Source organism: Berghia stephanieae, chromosome 13 (assembly GCF_034508935.2).
Source record: "Berghia stephanieae isolate SIO BIC M18660-M18661 chromosome 13, UCSD_Bste_1.3, whole genome shotgun sequence".
NCBI lineage: Eukaryota > Metazoa > Mollusca > Gastropoda > Nudibranchia > Aeolidiidae > Berghia > Berghia stephanieae.
The window spans coordinates 8,592,802-8,602,795 of NC_088372.1; positions in this window are offsets into that span (position 1 = coordinate 8,592,802).

The following is a 9,994-nucleotide window of genomic DNA, read 5'->3' on the forward strand; positions in this document are numbered from 1 at the left end:
CCCCCCCCCCCCCCCCCCCCCCCAAAAAAAAAAAAAAAATAAATAAAAAACTAACAAAGTAAAATAAGATGGCATTAAACAGCCGGTCTGTGTCTTTCTACATATTATTAAAGCGTATAGATGTTGTCTTCAGACCTCTTATAATGCGATTTGCGCCGCTCTGAAATACGTTATATAAATGTATATAACATAACATCAATATATTAGACTGTAATAAAAAGATTGAAATAAATAAATAAATAGAGAGAGAGAGAGAGAGAGAGAGAGAGAGAGAGAGAGAGAGAGAGAGAGAGAGAGAGAGAGAGAGGTAAATAGATAGATTGATAGAAAGGTAGATAGACAGATAGACAGACAGACTAGAAGAAATAAGAAGTAGATAGATAGATAGATAGATAGATAGATAGATAGATAGATAGATAGATAGATCGTGATAGTAGATTAAGAGAGAAGATAGAAGAAGATCGGGAGATGAGAGATTAGAGAGAGAAAGAGAGAGAGAGCGAGAGAGAGAGAGATGAGAGAGTAGAGAGAGAGAACAGAGAGAGGAAAGAGAGAGAGAGAGAAAGAGAGATTTAGAGAGGAGAGATAGAGAGAGAGAGAGAGAGATACAGAGAGAGTGAGAGATGAGGAGAGAGAAGAGAGAAACGAGAGACGAGAGATGAGAAGAGAGAGAGAGAGAGACAGAGAGAGGAGTGGGCAACAGAGAGAACAACAGAAAAGAGAGAATGAGAGCGATGAATGGAGAGCGGGTCAAACACTCCGACAATCAAAAATAAGAGTCGAATCAAGCGATGACATGGGGCGGTCATAATTTTATGGAGTCCCACAAAAAATGAGGGACGTTGTGATACGATATAGGGATAAACCTTGACGACAAGAAATGTGGCGTTGTCAATTGTGATTTGTTTGATTGTCTTTTCCCATTTTTCTTTTTTTTTTCTTTTTTCTTCTCTTTCTTTCTGTCTTCTCCTTCTTCTCCATTCATTCTTCTTCCCTTCATTTTTCACACTGGTGCTTTCTCCGGTTTCACACCAGCCCAGAAAGAGCAGGTGAGATCTGAACACCAGACACTTTGACACTATAGAGATGCTGCTTATTATTATTGTTATTATCTTTATTATCATTATCATTATTATTATTTCCCACAATAGAAGAGGATGATAATCCATTAACGAAATTATATGTAAAAAGAAATAATGATAAAATACAATTACCAGCTTGTGTTACTATTATTACGTCATCCGCTTACAATACGATCCACCCGGAATTGGATTTTGATTGTATATGAAAAATACACATGAGACGTAATCCTATCAGTCAGTAAAAAAAAAAAATAATAATAAAATGGAGCATGTATATAGGGAATGAGATTAGCGGAAGAGTAGCGTCCCTTCATTGGACGTCACCGGTGGAGAAGTTATTTGTAAACAAACCAACTACAAGCCAAGCGCTCCAAATACAAAATTTATTATTCATATTTCTGTGCAAAAATGCATAACGTTGATTTTGATATGCATTTTTGTACGGAAATATGACTTAATACCGTTTTGAGGCGAAGGGTCACAAATGAGATTTTATATTGTGCAATATCCACTAAACAGGCTCAAAGCGCTTTACAAGGGGTCTCTGACCAACAACAACATTTAACATGTAGTACGGGACATGACGTCTGGACCACATAGCCGCACAAATAATGTATATAAGGTTTAAAGTGCATTTTAATACAAATACAGGTGATAATTGGATTCAGTAGTCTGATGTCACGCAGCCCGACAACAAAGAAAATCATTACTTTTTATTCTTCATGCTGGCTAGAACTTTTCATTCCCTTTTCATATGCCTTGTGATCAGAATGTGTAAAAGTCAAAACATGATCAAATTGATGGGTTTCAGCTTGTCGGAGAAATATTTCATACGGCGTCCGCCATTGTTCCGATAGTTTAGAGCCAGTGTTACTAAGTTACCATACGTCATTAGGAAGGAAGTGACGTTGCGACTGTTGAAGACTATTGGATTCATTAGTCTGATGTCGTCGAAAGACCTGTCTTTGGCCACAAAAGAAAACAAATCGTGAGTTGTATTCAATAGTTCAAACGATGGAACCACTTGTTTCCATGAGCTCTACTAACGACAACTCACTAGGCGATACAAAGACCTTAAAAAATGACGTCAAACTATAGATAGTATGCGCTTGGCTAAGAAGCTCATAACATTGCCATCCGGAAGTATAACGGACCAACACACAAACTCTGTGTAACCATGAACGTTTATAGTCGGGTTAATACAGTTCAGTGAGAATAACTCACTAACGCGGATGGCAAAATACAATAACAAAGGCTTGAGTGACGTTATCTTCGAACTATCTATAGATAGAATGCGCTTGGCCATGGAGTTCACAACATTGCCATCCGGAAGTATAACGGACCAACACACAAACTCTGTGTAACCATGAACGTTTATAGTCAGGTTAATACAGTTTAGTGAGAACAACTCACAAACGCGGATGGCAAAAACAATAACAAAGGCCTGAGTGATGTCATCTGCATACTATCTATAAGTCATAGAGGGATCTTGTGTCAGGCTATAGATAGTATGCGCTTGGCTAAGAAGCTCATAACATTACCATCCGGAGGTATAACGGACCAACACACAAAATTGTGTGTATAGTCAGGTTAATACAGTTCAGTGAGCATTACTCATAAACGCGGATGGCAAAAAACAATAACAAAGACCTGAGTGACGTCATCTTCGAAATATCAAAGTTAACGATGGCTACGGTTTATCCCGGTTTCTATAAATAGAACGAAGATGGCGCCACTCTGGTCTTTGTTATTGATTTTTGCCTTCCGCGTTTATGAGTAATTCTCATTAAACTGTATTTTCCAGACTATAAAAATTCATGGTTACACATAGTTTTGTGTGTTGGTCCGTTATACTTCTGGATGACAATGGTGTGAGCTTCTTAGCCAAGCTCATAATATCTATAGCGTGAAACTGACAATAGCAATTGTTTGCTACCCTTTAGATAGGACGCTAGTCTATCGCAAAGTGCTTTCATTCATATCTAACAGATCTAGCTACTCATTTACTGCTGAGTGGACGGGTGATACAGGGGGATAAGATGATTACAAAATAAACATTATATCAAAAAACGTTACATAGTCTATAGATAGAATGCGCTTGGCCAAGGAGTTCACAACATTGCCATCCGGAAGTATAATGGACCAACACGCAAACTCTGTGTAACCATGAACTTTTATAGTCTGGTTAATACAGTTTAGTGAGAAAAACTCACAAGCGCGGGTGGCAAAAACCATAACAAAGGCCCGAGTGACGTCATCTTCGAACTATCTATCGGGAATGAGATTAGCGGAAGAGTAGCGTCCCTTGATTGGACGTCACCCATAGTCTGTGACGTCACCGGCGGAGAAGTTATTAGATAGAGAACGTCATGTTGGTTGTGCGCATGCGTCTCTCGTCCTCGCTTCCGGTGAAAGCGGCTTGAGACACTTCAAAACCAAATTGACGTTCTCTCTGTAAGTTGACGTCCAATCAAGGGACGCTACTCTTCCGCTAATCTGATGTCCTATAACTGAGATAATATGATATACAAGGAAATAAAATTATCATCTCTCTCAAAAATATAAATCCACCTGTTTCCCTCTCTGCGAAAACTCCAGACACAGCTCAGTTGAAAAAAAAAATATGGCACCATTCCAAAACACAAAACGAAGACATTTTTCACATGGAGGGAGTCGAATGATTCAGGGGAGTTGAATAGCAAGGCAGTGGACAGATGAAGAAATACTCTGTCTATAGGATTCAACATTCCTTCATTTTTAGGAGAATTTCACAAACCCCATAAAATGATGTTTTAAAATGCCATATATATATATATATATATATATATATATATATATAGAGAGAGAGAGAGAGAGAGAGAGAGAGAGAGAAAGAGAGAGAGACAGAGAGGCAGAGAGAGACAGAGAGAGAGACAGAGAGACAGAGAGAGAGACAGAGGGAGAGACAGAGAGAGAGACAGAGAGAGACAGAGAGAGACAGAGAGAGACAGAGAGAGAGACAGAGAGAGAGACACAGAGAGAGACAGAGAGAGAGGCAGAAAGAGAGAGAGAGAGAGAGAGAGAGAGAGAGAGAGAGAGAGAGAGAGAGAGAGAGAGAGAGAGAGAGAGAGAATTACGCTACGCTTGTTGATGTGGCGAAAAAAAAAGTCCAGAATTCTTCTTGAACTCTAAATATATAAAATCAATTATCGATTGACACCGATTGGTTGTATGTGTGTGTGTTTGTGTGTGTGTGTGTGTGTGTGTGTGTGTTAATGATGTGTGTTGTGAATGGTGTGTATGTGTAGTACAGTGTAATGTAACCCGTTGACGGAATCTTTCAGACAGGGGCGTGTCAATATTGGTTGATTTGGTGCCTGGCACCGCATACATCTTTTCAACATGGATTATAGCATTTTTTAAAATAAAACTGAGAAATAGTAAATACCACCTCTTACTTATTTTAGTAAGTATATTCTGCATATTTTTTTTCTTTCTTTTGTATTAACAAATAAAGCATGTTTTAAGTCATTTCCATCTGATTCTGGCACCACCTTATACTGTAAGCATGCCACGCCACTGATCTTTCATTACCTTCCTATGTGTGTAGGGAGTATTGATGTGTAGTGGTGCAAGACGCATCATAGAAATGAATTCTGAAATTAAATAATAATAACGATTTGATCATAGCTAATGTATTTGTGATAGAACAGAGAGAATATTAGTATATATAGATAAGATAGTATGCGCTTGGCTAAGAAGTTCATAACATAGTCATCCGGAAATATAACGGACCAACACAAAAAACTGTGTGTACCCATGAACGTTTATAGTCTGGATAATACCGTTTGGTGAGTATTACTCATAAATGCGGATGGTAAAAATCAATAACAAAGACCAAAGTGACGTCAACTTCATTCTATCTATAGATATAGAAAGTAGAATGAGACATGACGCCTGTTAGGCGATATTACAATGTTTTCCACACAGAGACAACGCTGTGTACAGCTAGGCACTCATTTTACACCTAGATACAGAGAGGATGTGAGTTAAGAGCCTTTTCAATGACTCAACTATGCCCGCGAGCTTGGCTCGAACCCAGGATTTTCCTATCCGAAAGCCAGTGTCATACCACAAGGCCACATAGCCGCATATGCTTATATACTTACCTACTATTTTGTGCGGCTATGTGGTCTAGGGTATGACCCTCGCTTTCGGATTGGAAGGTCCTGTGTTCGAGCCTCGCTCAGCGCATAGTTGAGTCCTTGGAAAAGGCTATTTACTCACATTTTCTCATCGTACTCAGGTGTAAAAATAAGTACCTGTCCATTAACAGCGTTGTCTCTGTCCGAAAAATAATTGTAAAATCGCCTAACAGGCGTCATGTCCCGTATTAAATGTTAAATGTTGCTGTTGGTCAGAGACCCCTTGTAAAGCACTTTGAGCACGTTTAGTGGATATTGCTCTATATAAAAGCTCAATTTATATATATATATATATATATATATATATATATATATATATATATATATATATATATATATATATACTTTCTTACTGAAACTTTTTTTTCATTGGCGCAGGTGAGGTGAGGTGAATTACCTGGATATCATTCAACACGATGGCAAGTGATTCAAACACTACCCATGCTGCCACAGGTGACAAGGACCAAGCCTCATCGACAGACCCACTGATGGACAGCGTCAGAATGCTTCTTGCAAGCCGAGACCCATCCGACAAAGACGCAAAGCTGAGAGATGCTCTGTGTCACTCTTGCCTTTGCAAACGTGTTGACATCACAGAGCTTCTCATAGAAAACGAGGTCAAGGATTATTCCCAAGATAGGGACATCCGGAGAGCGTTGACAATTTGTGCGAATAGCAAAATAGTGGATTTATTACTGACAAACGGAGGTGATGTTGGTTTATGGGGTTCATGCATCGACACAGCTTGGATGAATGCGTGTCGATGAGCAAATTTAGATGTGGCCAAGGTCCTGCTAAAACACGGTGCAAACATCGATTACATTGATGTCGACGCTAATCACAAAACAGCCTTGATTGAATCCTGTACCCGCGGAATTCTTAGGGTCGTTGAGATGCTGGCGCAAAACGGTGCAGATCTTAATATAAAAGATAAATGTGGATCTACGGCTCAAATACATTCTTGTGAGTCGAACTTTGAAGACATTTCCGAATTACTCGTCAAAAACGGTGCTTGGCTTGATTTCCGAACCGGAAGTAGTAAGAAAACGGCGTTGTGGTACGCGTGTGTTAGGAGGAATGAAATAATCGTTGACGTGTTGTTGGAGCGCGGAGCAAACGTCAATGTTAAGGAGTTCCGCGGAATGACAGCGCTAATGGAAATGTGTAGAGTTGGTTACTTTGATATTGTTGAAATTCTTCTTAAGCATAACGCTGATGTAAATATGAGAGATTTAAACGGGAAAACAGTTCTGATGTATTTAAGGGAGTGCTGGAGCGAATTATCAAACCAAGCACGTGTGGGGTGTAGCAACGAAAACAACGACGATGACCCAATTTCATTTCCATCAATATTGAATAAGATTCAGAACGTATTTGATCTGCTTGTAGTAAAACATGGTGCTGATATCCACGCAGTTAGCGATGACGGACGGTCTGTTTTGATGTGTTTTTCTCAGGGTGGTAGTGATACTTTAGTGGACTTTCTCATCAAAAATGAGGCGATGTGAATGCTTGTGAGAGATACGGAAAGTCTGCTTTAAACTACGCCTGTCAGCGATTTTACGCAAGAGATGAATTTTATAGAAACGACAAAATAGCTGAGCTGCTCATTAACAATGGCTACGGCCAATGCGCTCTTATATTGTCGTATTGGAACAAGCATGAGAATATATTGGACTTGCTGTTGAAACACGATGATATTGATATCGACATTCAGGGTAAAGACGGAATGACTGCAATCATGTCAGCAGTTTATATGAACGATGTAAATTCTATGAAGAAGCTCCTTGCAGCAAAGGCAAATATAGACTTGGTCACCAAGCAAGGACACACCGTATTCTCCTACGCTATGGAGAGAAATAAACACGGCAAAAATAGTAAATGAGCAAGAATGTCGCATTCATTACCAATATGAACTTAACTCAAGTCTATGGAAAATAAAGCAAAACAGCAATCCAAACAATGAATGGAAAGAGACGCAAGCGGCAATGAAAAAAGCGGGGGAAGAAAGTGCAGGCTCTATTAATAAAACTAAGAACAAACCAAATCGAACGTCTAACATCGCTATTAACGATCTATCGCGGCAGTAAAAAGAACTTAGTATCAGGATACAAAACACGAAAGACTCGGAAGAAATAATAAACCTGAAAACGGAACGAAACAAAATACTGCATTCAATTCGATCACTTACAATAAAACACAGAAACGAGGAATTAGACAAAAAAGTGGAAGAAATAGAAAAGTCCAAAAATAACGCATCGTCTATGTTCAAAGCGACGAAATCTCTGAACCAAAAACCATTCGAGAACCCAAAACTACAGGATAAATTTGGCAAACAGACAACAAATCCCAACGATATCCTTGACATTGTTACTGACCACTTCCAGCAGAAATTTCACAAACAAGTCTCACAAATATCGCCCTTCTCAGGAAACCCTAGAGACCTAAACAACCGCATCACAACAACTGAAATTAGAAATAGCATAAAGTGCCTAAACAATAACAAATCCCCAGGCGAAGATGAAATTCCCGCTGAATTGCTGAAATGCGGTACCTTCTCCCTGGATCTGAGCATTGCAAACATAATGAACAAAACATTTTCAACACACAAAGACTGGGACATAAACAGCGGTGTCTTAATTACAATACAAAAACCAGGAAAAACGAAAGGACCCGTAAACAACCTGCGCCCAATAACATTACTGAATACCATAAGAAAAACACTGTCAGCTATTGTCCTCAACAGAATTAGACCGAAAATATAAAAATATCTATCACATAGCCAAAGCGGGTTTCGCCAAGACCGAAGCACATCGGACGTTGTATGGACACATAAATGGTTGGCAGCAAAGGCACTCAAAGAAAACATATCCATAACAATAACCGGAATCGATATGTCCGCAGCCTTTGATACGATCGACAGAGGAAAACTTTTGGAGATATTAACAGACATAGTAGACGAAGACGAGCTACGAATAATCCGATTTCTCCTCAGCAACACAAAGATACAATCAAGGATATACGGGGCCACAAAACAGACGCAGTTCGAAAGTAACATCGGGACCCCCCAAGGAGATAGTCTGAGCCCGATTCTGTTCACAATATACTTAGAACACACTCTGAAAGAAGTTCGAAAAGTCATTCCAAAACCAACGACTCATATTGAGAATGCAATCCCTAGAGAAATCGCCTATGCAGATGATGTCGATTTTATTGGATCAACACCAGCAAATATAGACATCATACAAAATACCCTCATGCAATATAACCTCCAAGTCAATGCCAATAAAACCGAATTTACAACAATATCGAGGAACAAAGAGGAATGGAAAAGAACAAAGAAAGTCGGCTCACTAATTGGAGACACCGAGGATGTACAAAAAAGAAAACAGCTATCAAACGCCGCACTCAGTAAACTCACCAATGTATGGATTAGAGGTGACAAAATAAAGAGAAAAACCAAACTGAAACTGTACCGTGCTCTTGTAAAACCGTTACTTCTGTATAACTGCGGCATTTGAGCGTTGACAAAATCCGAAGAAGAACATCTGGATGCCTTCCATCGCACACAGCTAAGAAGGGTACTGGACATCAAATACCCAAAAAAGATCTCAAATGAATCACTCTATAAGATCACAAAAGAAAGACCAATCTCCCTTGACATTTTACAACAACGATGGCAACTTTTCGGTCACATACTACGCAGGGACAAAAACATACCAGCTAACCAAGCCATGTCGGGATACTTCCAAAAACACGGGAACCTTTTCAGAGGAAGACCGATCACAACACTCCCTGTGATCCTAAACAAAAACCTCACAACGCTTGGACAAAGCATTAGTCTCATAACGGCAGGGGACCTTGAAAATCTGAGAACCCTAGCAGAGGACCGGCAATATTGGAGACACCTCACACAGGAAATACTGGAAACAGCCAAGGCGACCCGATCTTTCGGTCGAGACGCGAAAGGCATCTAAGTCAAGTCAAGTATGGAGAGAAGCATAAATTGTTTGAAAGTACTCCTCGTGGACGGAATTCTCATGCAAGACGGAAAGTTACGAGATGAGCATAAAAATGCAGCTCTCAATCACGACCGCCTCGTACCGGTGTGTTTATCGATCACCATGGAGATGGGTGTCTTTGAATGGAGATGGTGCTGCAGAAAGTATTATAAAAACGTGACAATGTCTGCTTTGGAGTTGGGGCTCTGTCCGGGGCAATTATAAGACGAATATGTGTATTTCTCCCCATTGGTTGCAGCTATGTTGGACAATGAGGTCGGGTTGACAGAGATGTTGATAGAAATGCTGTATTTCCTTCCAGAAGACTTCAGAGTCCTATCTACTGACAAGACAACACGATTGTGTATCAGGAATTTTTCTGAATTGTTAGACAAGATCACTTGCCAGCCCCTCAGTCTAGTCACCTGGAGTTTCCTGACAGTGTCCAAAGCTATTTCTCTGACAGGCAGCCCATCAGGGAGGGGAGAAAGAGTCGACTCTTTACCTCTTCCGGAGACCATGAAAAACAGACTAAAGTTTAAATAGACTAAACGAAAGAAAAAAACATGTGCTTTTATATAGCGCAATTTCCAATAAATGTGCTCCAAACGATTTACAAGAGCAAGCCTTAACAATATCTAGGACAAGAGGACGTGACGCCTGTTAGGCGATTTTAACGGGTCAGGTACTCACTTTACACACCTGAGTACGGTGAAAGAATGTGAGG